Source organism: Siphateles boraxobius, unplaced genomic scaffold, assembly GCF_051911475.1.
Source record: "Siphateles boraxobius isolate OS27281-9 unplaced genomic scaffold, OSU_SipBor_1 19, whole genome shotgun sequence".
Taxonomy (NCBI): domain Eukaryota; kingdom Metazoa; phylum Chordata; class Actinopteri; order Cypriniformes; family Leuciscidae; genus Siphateles; species Siphateles boraxobius.
Genome location: NW_027508799.1, coordinates 1,986,205 through 1,998,261, shown reverse-complemented (window position 1 = coordinate 1,998,261; position 12,057 = coordinate 1,986,205). Strand labels below are relative to the sequence as shown.

Sequence of the window (12,057 nt, the reverse complement as noted above, 5' to 3'; positions counted from 1 at the left end):
TGGTTCCTCTGCCGAAACCCGAGATTGAACCAGGGACCTTTAGATCTTCAGTCTAACGCTCTCCCAACTGAGCTATTTCGGCCAGGTACTTGTGCGGTTTAGCCAGCAGGCATGTCTGGGAGACCGCCAGTCATTTTCGAGAAGAGCAGAGTGAAGGTCCCAGAGAGAAAATGAGTTGCCCGCACGGGGATTGAACCCTTGACCTTGGCGCTATTAGCACCACGCTCTAACCAACTGAGCTAAACGGCCTCTCTCTGGCTCATTTTATCCCCAATTTCTCAGAAATATCCTGGTTGCCCTAATCAGGCTGAAGAGATTAAAAGCAAAGGCTGATAATGGGCTCGTCCGGGATTTGAACCCGGGACCTCTCGCACCCTAAGCGAGAATCATACCCCTAGACCAACGGGCCGAAAACATTTCAGCTTGCATGGCTTAAAGTGCAATACTTTAATTAAATCTACAATTAAAAGGTAGCCAGTGCAAAGTTACCAGCACAGAGGAAATGCGGCCTCTTTTTTTGTGGTCATTGGAAATCACGCTGCAGCACCTGCACACGTGCTAGGGATCGCGTCTCGTCTTTTTTATTTTTAGAGCGATGGACACCTCCTCTCCATCATCGAGCAGAATTAGCTCAAATGGGGCACTACCTAGATGAGCTCTTGCGGCTCAGTGCTGCCGAAAAAGTTTTTTCGAACGAGGTACTGCACGTATTCCTGGCAAAAGCAGGTCCCACCGAGATTTGAACTCGGATCGCTGGATTCAGAGCCCAGAGTGCTAACCATGACACCATGGAACCTTGGCGTGTGTCAACTTTTCCCATGAGCAGCAGAGATTTAAGTCATTGGCTGCGTTCCAAACCGCATACTCAATGAGTAGGTACTTAATTTCAATGAGTACTTACTTAACGAGCGCTAAAAGAGTAGGTACTTTATAGCCAAATCTCGTTGAGTATGGCTGCGTCCGAAACCGCATACTCAATGAGTAGGTACTTAATTTCAATAAGTACTTACTTAACGAGCGCTAAAAGAGTAGGTACTTTATAGCCAAATCTCGTTTAGTATGAATGCGAACCGGACATCTGCCATGTTGACGTTATCATGTGACCTACGACGCGTTATCACAAGTGCAACAACTTAAAAGATATGAACGACACGTTTAATTAATCTCTGTAATATCTTGATATTGATTAAACCTGCTTATTTTGTGATTGTAGTATAACCAATACATTTAGGGTCGATTTAAGTTCTTATTTGTAACGCTTCTAATGTGACCCACAGTTTAAATATGCTATATATATATATATATATATATATATATATATATATATATATATATATATATATATTAATACTTATATATAACACCTTAAATATATAATTTTTCATTACAAAAAACCTAAATCGTCATCTCTTGAATATGTTTTTAATTTCTTTATTTTAAATCCAAAATGTTCACCCACAAGCAAAAAGCCCTTTTGGGCCCCTAAGGGCTGTCCTTTATGTTTTCCTCTTTTTCTTGTTGAATGTTTCATCCCTCTGGATTATAAATAACAACAACAACATCAGTTTGTTTGTACCGCTATTATTCAAAGATATTTAAACTTGTCATTGTTCTTTTTTTCCTGTGTATATAATATCATATTATGATGGATGCAAACCCATATTTATGTTTTCTGTCATTATGATTGTTCATCCTGATCTTGTATGTAACTATAAGTTCTGCAATAAAAAATGATATGAGCGACAGGTGCACTAACACCTCATAACATCAGTAACTCGACAGCCATACCTAGAACAGTTTTCCTCAGCGTTTGTAATGTCTGCACATTGCTCACAGCACACGACTGCTCGAAGATCTCACCTTTGGAGAAGACTGTTGATTTTTATACTAGAAAAATGTAAGTATCACTCCTTAAAAAACAAGATTACCCCAGAATGAATTGCATCGCTAGCCCACCCCAAAACTTACACAATAATAATGATAAATGCTGACCAAAACTTGTTTTTACTGAAAATTGTATATTTTAGTAAAAACAAGCAAAATGTAATTTGTTTTGTCATATGACATATGCATGAATACACACTAGATAAATGCAGTAAATACAGTTATAGTCAAACAATGAATTAAAGCATAAATATATTAAATAATTGTATTTTATTTACTGACAACAACAATAAGAAACATGGATAAGTAAAATAATGAATAAAAGTAACCATCAGAATAAACAAATGCATATACAAGTCAACAACACAAACAAAGCTTTATTCAAACTACAAGCATGTATTTACAGGCGCTGAACCCCACATCCTACTGCCATCTCCACACAGCGGTTCTCATTCTGTGGCTTTATTCTGATGAATCAGCTGACCACCAGGTGACCGTGCCTCCGTGCCGGAGGTTGTTCTGAGGCGATAAGGGCCGGTGGAGTGATGGAGGGTCTCATCCATGGCACCATTTCCAGGATTCAGCTCCGGGCTCTCCATCCTCAGTGCTCACACCAGTCTGCAGACATTTCAGATCCGAATGAGAAAAGTGCTGTAATAACTGTGTTTGAAATTACAATAATTAAAATAAACTACAACTTAAGATTTAAATAGATTTTGTTATTCATTTCTGTAGTATACTCATTCAAAGCCTTTGATGCAGCATTCAGCTTCATGAGCCACTCTCCTCTCCCCCAAATGTTCCTAAATTTATCAACAGTACTAATGGACAAATAAAATAGATAACATGTTTAGTTACTTTATAGATTTGTGTATTTACCTTACTTACAGCACATTTATCTAATGTAAACAGTGTTGCCACAACAGTAAATTCTAAAATAGCACACATACATCAGATGTCTATTTCATGTTGTGATGTGCTCATCTGCAATACTTATAGAAGATTTTCCTGTCAGATGTAAATAGACATTTAAAATAAGCATCTTTAAGAGGTATATGGTTTATGTACATCTACTTTGGAGATGTGTGCTTACTGGAGCTCTCCTGATAGCAATACACAATAACGTGTTTTTACAGCAAAATCACAACTATACTATACTGTCTAACGTCTTTAAACCTTCAACAATTCGACAGTTTACTCTAGTCTTCTGTATTTCAACACGTTTTAACACAAGGAACCGTGTTTACTCACATTTGAAAACACCCGCGTCGCTGATCGTAATGTTGGATAATGACGTATCCTCTCCCGTGGCCTCCTGGGATAGAAAAGTATCCGTCGATGGTTGCTTCAGAATCTGGGCTGAAGCAGTAAGCCATCCGGGAACTTCTCGCCTACTCTTTTATGAGTACTGAGGTTTCGGACATACTACTCCTTTCAAATACTGTTTTCGCCTACTATATAGTAGGAAAGTAGGAATATTCGGACGCACTATAAGTATACGTGAGCCGAATCTCGCGATAATTAGTATGTCACTCTGGTAATTCTCGCCTACTCTTTTATGGATACTAAGGATTCGGACATACTTATTCGCTCGCCTACTGCTTTTTCCCTACTACATAGTAGGGAAGTATGCGGTTTCGGACGCAGCCTATGAATGCGATCCGGACATCATCCGCCATGTTGATGCTATCATGTGACCTACGACACGTTATCACAAGCGCAACAACTTAAAAGATGAACGACACGTTTAATTCATCTATCTGTAAACATCTTGATATTGATGAAACTTGCTCATTTTGTGGTATTGTTGAAGAAACAGCTGCCAATTTATTTTGTGAATACATTTAGGGTTGATTTAAGTTGTTATATTTTAAACCCTTCTAATGTGACCCACAGTTCCTTATAACGATTTTTTTAAGAAACCCCAAAATCGTTATCTCTTGAATATGTTGTTAATTTCTTTATTTTATACCCAAAAAGTTTCTCCTTCAAGTTTTCCTCTTTTCTTGATGAATTTACCTCTCGTTTCATCCCTCAGACAATAACAACAAAACTATTTTTTAATGTATTATGAAGAACTATTTATATTTAAAGATATTTAGCCTTGTTATTGTTCTTTTTTCCTGTGTATAAATATCATATTATGATGTACACAAACCAATGATCTTTATGTTTTCTGTTTTGTCATTATGATTGTTCATTGTTAGATACAACTAGTATCTTTCCATGATCTTTATGTAATAAGTTTATAAGTTTAAATTATATGAGCGACAGGTGCACTAACACTTCATAACATCAGTAACTCGACAGCACAACCTAGAACAGTTTTCCTCTGCGTTTACTGTCTGCAGTGCACAAGGAGACGGGCCGCTGCTCGAAGATCTCCTTTGGAGAAACTGTTGACTTTATGCTCGAAAAATGCAAGTATCGCTCATAAAAAATTAATATTACCTCAGAATGAATTGCATTGTTAGCCCACCCCAAAACTTAAACAAAATAATATTAAATGCTGACCAATACTTAAGTATATTACTTTTTTTTATATACTAAAAATGATATAATTTAATAAAACAAGCAAAATGTAATTTGTTTTGTCATATGAGTTATGGATGAATACACGTGAACATCTCAATTGTCAGTCAAGCAATGAATTAATGCATACATTAAATAATTATATTTTATATACTGACAACAATAAGAAACATGAGTAAATGAGTAAAAGAACAAATAAAAGTAACCATCACACAATAAACAAATGCATGCACATGAAACAAATCTTTATTCAAACTACAAGCATGTATTTGGGCGCTGAAGCCCACATCCTACTGCCATCTCAACACAGCGGTTCCCATTCTGCGGCTTTATTCTGATGAATTCACCAGAGGTGACCGTGCCTTCGTGCCGGAGCTTGTTGCTGCTCTGCGCATCACAATCTGAGGCGATAAGGGCAGATGGAGAGATCTTATGACAGTCTCATCCATGGCACCGTTTCCAGGATTCAGCTCTGGGCTCCTCATCCTCAGTGCTCACACCAGTCTGAATAAAAACATGTTTAGTTACTTTATAGATTTGTTTATTTACCTTATTTACAGCACATTAGTCTAATGTCAACAGTGTTGACAACAGTGAATTAACGTTATCCTATCCTATGATAATGCCACACATACATCACTCAGATGTCTTTTTCATGTTGTGATGTGCTCATCTGCAATATGTCAATACTTACAATATTTTCCTTTCAGATGTAAATAGACATTTTAAATAAGCGTGTTTAAGATGTATATGGTTATGTAAATCCACTTTAGAGACGTTACATGTGCTTAGAGCTCCCCTGTTAGCTAGCTATACAAAACATGTTTTTACAGCAAAATCACAACTATACTATACTGTCTAACTACTTTACACCTTCAACAGTTAAAACGTCTACTCTATTGTAGTTTAACACATAAGGAACCGTGTTTACTCACATTTGAAAACCCCCGGCGTCGCTGATCTCCGTGATGTTTGATAATGACGTATGCTCTCGCGTGGCCTACTGGGATAGATGAGTACAAGCTGAAAAGCACTCAAATGTCTGGGCGAAAGCAGGAGATCATCCGGGAACTTCTCGCCTACTCTTTTAGGAATACTGATGTTTCGAACGTACTGCTTCTTTCACGTACTGTTTTCGCCTACTATATAGTAGGAAAGTAGGCATATTGGAACGCACTATCGTCCAAATCTCGCGATAATTAGTACGTCAACCAGGTAATTCTCGCCTACTCTTTTATGAATAGTGAGGATTCGAACTTACTTTTTTTGCTCGCCTACTCTTTTTCCCATACTATATAGTAGGGAAGTATGCGGTTTGGAACGCAGCAATTGAGTCCAGAAGCAAGATAGCAAGGAGCAAATGAAGCCTTTGCTTTTTAAGCCCATGTTTCCCCAATTCCGACTCGGTTTGAGAGTGTCAATTTCACTGCCATGTCAGCAGTTGCGCATCACCTCTGTTTTTTCCCTCCCTTCCGCAAAGAACCTAAAAAGATTCCACCGAGATTTGAACTCGGATCGCTGGATTCAAAGCCCAGAGTGCTAACCATTAGACCATGGAACCAACACACTCTGTTAGCTGGCTGTCTGAGAGGCAGATAGCGATGAGGCTAGGTGGAATCAGGTAGACGTGGTTCCTCTGCTGAAACCCAGGATTGAACCAGGGACCTTCAGATCTTCAGTCAAACGGTCTCCCAACTGAGCTATTTCGGCCAGGTACTTGTATGGTTTAGCCAGCAGGGATGTCTGGGAGACCGCCCATCATTTTCGAGAAGAGCAGAGCGAAGGTCCCAGAGAGAAAATGAGTGGCCCGTACGGGGATCGAACCCGTGACCTTGGAGTTATTAGCACCACGCTCTAACCAACTGAGCTAACCGGCCTCTCTCTGGCACATTTTATCCCCAATTTCTCAGAAATATCCTGGTTGCCCTAATCAGGCCGAAGAGATTAAAAGAAAAGCCTAATAATGGGCTCGTCCGGGATTTGAACCCGGGACCCCTCGCACCCTAAGCAAGAATCATACCCCTAGACCAACGAGCCGAAACATACATCGCCCCTGCTGCTGCCGGGCCGCAAACATTTCAGCTTGCATGGCTTAAAGCTCAATTTTTTGATTAAATCTACAATTAAAAGGTAGCCAGTGCAAAGTTTCCAGCACAGAGGAAATGCGGCCTCTTTTTTTGTGGTCATTGGAAATCACGCTGCAGCACCTGCACACGAATAATGAGAAGCTTACTTACAGGAGCCTGGTCTGCAACACTGGACCCAGTTGATGTTGCAGGAGCAGAGGCAACACTTGGCTGGACAGAAGGCTGTGGAGGAGACTGCAGAGGAGGCTGAGCAGGGCGCAGAGGAGGAGACTTCAGAGGAGGCTAGGCAGGGCGCAGAGGAGGAGACTGCAGAGGAGGCTGGGCAGGGCGCTGCAGTCCTGTGGGTGGCTGTAGTGAGGATGGTCCTGGTGCAGAGGGAAAGGGGTTGAAGGCCTTGCTGGAAAGATGGGAGTTGCTCTTTCCAGTGGACAGGAAGCTCTGCAGGCGACTGGGACACCTGGCCAGGGGTCCACAATGCTGGAGGAGCAGGATAAGGGGCAGGAGCAGGGGCAGTAGCACGAGCTGGGGCAGGAGCAGGGCCTCTCGAGCCTGCAGTGGCTGGAGCGTAAAAAAACACAACAAAATTATCTTATTGTTTTAGACTTTCACTGCATGACTTTCTCAGCTCTGCTGGACAGCTACTGCGATTACAAGGTTTACTGCAAAGCATGTATGATTAGTAGAGAGATGACATGATGATGAAAAGATGGCAGGAAGCAGTGAAAATCATCCTGTTTTTCATCCAAGCACCATTAGAAGAAATACAAGAAGAAAAAAAGATGGGATCAGCCAAGTGTGAAGCGAAGCAGACCAAACACTACAACAGCCACTTATTCCAAGGGGAGTGTGAGATGACAAGAATGAGCTTTAGTCAGTGATTACGATAAAAAATGAAATAAAACCTTTTTACATACACCTTTAAATTGTCTTTTTTCCTTTGAGGATGTTCACTCAAAGAGTGAATGTAGATTGACACCTGAGAAGTGCCATTCCTCTGTGTTGTGAAATAAAATAATATGTCATTTAAAAAATACTGTTTTGTTTTATTTGTAATTGTTTGTAAAATATTGTTTAAGATTTACATACCTTGAGGAAGTTGTTCCTCAGCTTGCGAGGCTACAGTTGCCATCTCCAGCTCATCTTCCTCCTCAAAAAAATCCGTAGCAGCAGAGTCTGTAAAATAACATAAAACACTAAGCACATGTCACCAACACACTTGTATGCGTTAAGTGATACTCACCACATGTAAAGAGCTGTCTCCGGGCTGCGGACTCAGACGCAGGATGTACACGTGGTCCTGCAGCTGTTGAACACGTATTTTCGTTAGACATATATACTGCATAATATATACTGTAATGATTTTAAAGCTTGCAAATCACTTACAGGGTTTGGCTGGAGCCAAAATCTTTTGTGCCAGCTGTGAAGCAAATAAATGCTTCCCCCGCGCCAACAGGGCCTTCACATTGGTCGCCAGCAGTGGCCTGTTCTTAGTGGCAGTAGGTGGAGGAGGAACAGACACAGTGGCAGTGGGCACAGCAGCAGTGAGGACAGATGCAGTGGGCACAGTGGTGGTGGGCAAGGGGCTGGAGCCTGCCTCTTCAGCACGTATGCTTTGAAAAGGGCCATATTGGTGTTAGGCCTGGCCTTTGCCTTCTTCAGGTAGGTGATGAGAGCCTGGGCCTCCTTGCTTGGGTCCTCATACACCTCATTCATTGACCTACCCTTAAAATCCCCAAACTCCACCATCAGACATCCAGAGTCTCCTGTCCTCTGGGCCTCCTGCAGCATGGCCTGTTTTATATGATACACCTCCACAGCCTCGCCTACCTCCCTGATCTGCGAGGTGTATCTGAGGAACAGGTGTTTGTTGTCCGACAACGGGTTGTCCCTCTCCTCCTCCCCCAAAATGCTGCTGACCAGATAGCAGGCATACCCCAGTGAGTTCTCCAGCAGCCACAGGAAAATCTGACCCTGGTGTTTCCCAAACTGGATCTTGCAGTGAGCCAGAACCAGGAACTGGTCTCCAGGATTCCCTCCATTCTGCCTCACAAAGGCAGTGGCCTCAGCCAGGACCTCCTCCTTACACCTGGCCCTCCCTGCCAACACGATCTTCCTCCTATTGGCCTCCTCAGTTGGCCACATAAGGAGTCGACCCTCGGAGGTTCTTCGTAAAACCGGGTATGCATACATAATCTGAAAGGACACAGGCATATACAGAACGTTACATAGCTGTCATATTCCAACTGAAAGTATTTTACTACAGCATTTCTTTTTTATGTAATTAATTATTATAATATTATAATAATTAATGAATATTATTATTATTATTATGAGCATAAGCATTATTGTTTTTTATACAACTGTGAATCACTTTGAATTGCCTTGTGTACAAATTGTAAATAGTGTGATGAACTTATTAATAAGAAAATAAATAACACTTCTTGGTACAATCTTGCTGGTATCATGCCATGCTTAAATCGTTTAGTTTTGTTTAGCTTTTGTGGCAGAGATTACTAAGAAACACCAAATATAACATAAAGGCGTTTATGACAATTCATAATAATATGATCATCAAACAGATCTAAAACTTAAAATGGTATATCAAATCGTTTTGGTATATCTTTTATAACATAGTTGAGAATCATTTGTTGAAACAAAAAAACACTTGTTTTTGCCTATTCATGTCTTTTTAAATATGTATAACATAGTATTTAAAAAGATAATGTAGGATTACAAATTTATTTAAATGTTTAATTTAGATTGCCAATACAATAGTATTTTATATTGAGAAAGTTTAGAAATGATGAGACCAGGAAATCTCTGCAAACGGTAGGGGTTCTCAGCGGGATATTCCTGACTGTCCCATCTCAGTACGAGAAGGCTAGGCTTTTCCTGTTCTCGTTGTTTACCGGGGGAAGAGTCATGCTGAGCAAGTTTGAACACCTGTTATTTTATTACTGAGACCATTTGTCTCATCTCAGTACGAGAAGTCTATGCCTTTTCCTGTTCTCGTTGTCTCAGCTCATTTACATCACAATGTAATCCCTCCCCCTTGAAATGTATATATGAACTCAATGTATACTGCCTTAGTTAGACTTCACTTGACTTGGGTCCGGAGCAGACTACAGCAAATAAAGAATCCTGCTTAAATAAGTCTCCTGGTTTTCGCTTCTGAGTTTTTCTACACTGAAGAAGGAAGAAGTTTACAACAGATGGTGCCTGTGACCCGGATGGAGAAACTGAAACTCAACAAAGAATGAACTTTTGAAACTTCAAAGCTCAAAGATCTCAACAAAGATCTGACTTTCCAGTTCCAGACTGAATCTTTTGAATCCAGAAAGATCTCAACAAAGCTGCCTGAGTTCGCGAACTGAATCTCAACAAAGATCTCAACAAAGCTGACTGTGTTCCAGAACTGAATCTCAACAAAGATCTCAACAAAGCTAACTGAGTTCCAGAACCAAGCTCAACAAAGATCTCTGACTGAGTTTCCAGACGGAATTTTTTCCATACAACAATAATTTGGTGAGTTTCACTCCATTCAAAGAACCGTTGAAAAACCAGTAAAAATTATCCTCTGTGCCGTCAGAGAAAGAGTTATCAGACAGCTGTAGTGTTTGATTACCTAAAGTTATCCTTTAAAAGTTGTCTTTTAAAGATGAAAATATATCCTCTGTTCAGGCAGGGACGTTTTTAACATCACATGTTAAAAAGATATCCTCTGTGTCAGGCAGGGAAGATTAGTATTATTTTGCTAATTATTTGTTTTGTTGTTTGTTACCTTGTGGTGTTACCCTCTAAAAAATTTCTTTTAGAGAAGAGAGTTTGATCCTCTGAATAGTCAGGGAAGTTGTTGGTATCCTCTGTGCAGACAGGGAAGATTTTAGCATTCAAGTTAAAATATTGTTAGCCTCTGTGCAAGCAGAGAAGAGGTAGTCTTACAGGCTATTTATTTTGGTTACCCTTTTAAAAGTTTTTCTTTTAGAGAGGAAAGTTTGATCATCTGTTTCAGGCAGGGAAGCGTTAGCAATACATGCTAGTAATTTTGTTTTATCCTCTAAAAAGTTAGGAAGGTGAAAGATCCTTTCCGTTTCTTTCAGGGAAGATTAGCGTAACGTGCTAATATTTTGTGTTTCATCCTCTGTTTCTGGCAGGGAAGTTAAATGTGATGTGTTGGTAACAAGGAAGGTTTATCAACAGTTTGATCTGTGACATAAGTGTAGACCCTCTGTAATCAGAGAAGTTTAGTGTTTGTTTGTGTGGTAACAAAGAAATCCACAAAATGATTAAGAAAAGTGCTAGACCAATCTCCACAACTAAAAAAGGTGGTCTTGCTAATCCTTTGTGGTCAGATAGCGAATTTAAAACACTGTTAGGAGAACAGATGGATCTAATAGTCACTGAAAAAGTTAGACAAGAACTAACACAGAAATATGAGATTCATCCAGATAAGATTTGGTCTATTGAAGAATGCAAGAAGGTGTTAGGTGCATGTATCAGAAAGAAAAACATGAAAGGCATAATCTGTTGCCATAGGGAATTTAGCTTATCCATTGCACAAGAACAATCTAGGTGTATAGCTAAATTAAAAGAACAGAACAAACAAATGCACACTAAGGTGGGCCATAACAAGGCCTCAACCAAATGTGACTCAGAAGACCAACAGTCAGATGAAACTTATCCTGACTTAAAAGCATTCTTTGAAACAGATGTAGACATCCCATCAGTAACTGATAAGCCTGTAGATTCAGTAAAGGTTTGTGTTGCAAGAAGATCTCAGGGAATTGAGGGAACTGAAAGTGTTCCTACCTACTCTTCTGTTGTCCAAAACCAAACTGTTGCCAAAGCACTCGGACCTAGAGATATAGAAAGACTATCCCAAAGCTTACCTTCAGTACGCACTGATGTTTCTGAATTTAGAAGGGCATTGATCAGTAAAATGCGTCTTTACGACATGTCGTTGGCAGAAGTCACACAGCTGATGTCACAAATTCTAACTGAATCTGAATTCAACAGTTTTGAGTCTGCTGTTACTTCTGAACTACAACATGCCAGAAAAGATGAATTGAGAGAGGGAGTTCTGAAAGCGTTGAAGAACATTGTTGGACCTAAAATTGACTGGTCGAAGATCACTAGTTCTTTACAGAAGAAGGGTGAAACTGTTAGTGAATACACTCAAAGATTTTGCCAGTCAGCAGCAGCATACAGTGGTATAGCTGGCACTTCAGAGAAGGTGCTAGAAGATAATGGTCCCCTAGTTCGCACATGGTTTGATGGTCTGTTGTCAGAACATAGAAAAGCATTGCCTTTCTTAGACTTAACATGGTCCACTAGAACCATACAAAACAACTTAGACAGTTTGGCTGCATGGGAAAGAGACTCTGATGTCAAGGAAAGAGTAAAAATTGCAACAGCATCCTTTAAGGTCAACACAGAGAATCAACAGAAACGCAAATGTCCTAAGAGAGAGGGCAGTAGTTGTTATTATTGTGGTAAACATGGACATTGGGGAAAAGAGTGTAGGAAAAACAAAAAGAACTTTAAACAAGTTAAC

General features: G+C 40.0%; 2 long non-coding RNA genes and 5 other non-coding genes across 7 annotated transcripts; 1 reads left to right on the top strand and 6 right to left on the bottom strand.

The window, feature by feature from the left end:
- Window positions 1–9: 9 nt before the first annotated feature.
- On the bottom strand, window positions 10–82 carry trnaf-gaa (transfer RNA phenylalanine (anticodon GAA)). The gene has a single exon. It is a non-coding gene; the product is annotated as a tRNA-Phe (tRNA).
- A 255-nt stretch (window positions 83–337) lies between these two features.
- trnap-agg (transfer RNA proline (anticodon AGG)) lies at window positions 338–409 on the bottom strand. The gene has a single exon. It is a non-coding gene; the product is annotated as a tRNA-Pro (tRNA).
- Window positions 410–724: 315 nt separating this feature from the next.
- On the bottom strand, window positions 725–796 carry trnaq-cug (transfer RNA glutamine (anticodon CUG)). The gene has a single exon. It is a non-coding gene; the product is annotated as a tRNA-Gln (tRNA).
- Window positions 797–1,361: 565 nt separating this feature from the next.
- On the top strand, window positions 1,362–2,594 carry LOC143741462 (uncharacterized). The gene is made up of 2 exons (XR_013205054.1): window positions 1,362–1,897; window positions 2,291–2,594. It is a non-coding gene; the product is annotated as an uncharacterized LOC143741462 (long non-coding RNA).
- LOC143741463 (uncharacterized) lies at window positions 2,136–2,670 on the bottom strand. The gene is made up of 2 exons (XR_013205055.1): window positions 2,625–2,670; window positions 2,136–2,502 (listed from the first exon to the last, which is right to left on the bottom strand). It is a non-coding gene; the product is annotated as an uncharacterized LOC143741463 (long non-coding RNA).
- A 3,549-nt stretch (window positions 2,671–6,219) lies between these two features.
- Window positions 6,220–6,293, bottom strand: trnai-aau (transfer RNA isoleucine (anticodon AAU)). Its single transcript has one exon. It is a non-coding gene; the product is annotated as a tRNA-Ile (tRNA).
- An 88-nt stretch (window positions 6,294–6,381) lies between these two features.
- Window positions 6,382–6,453, bottom strand: trnap-agg (transfer RNA proline (anticodon AGG)). The gene has a single exon. It is a non-coding gene; the product is annotated as a tRNA-Pro (tRNA).
- Window positions 6,454–12,057: the final 5,604 nt, after the last annotated feature.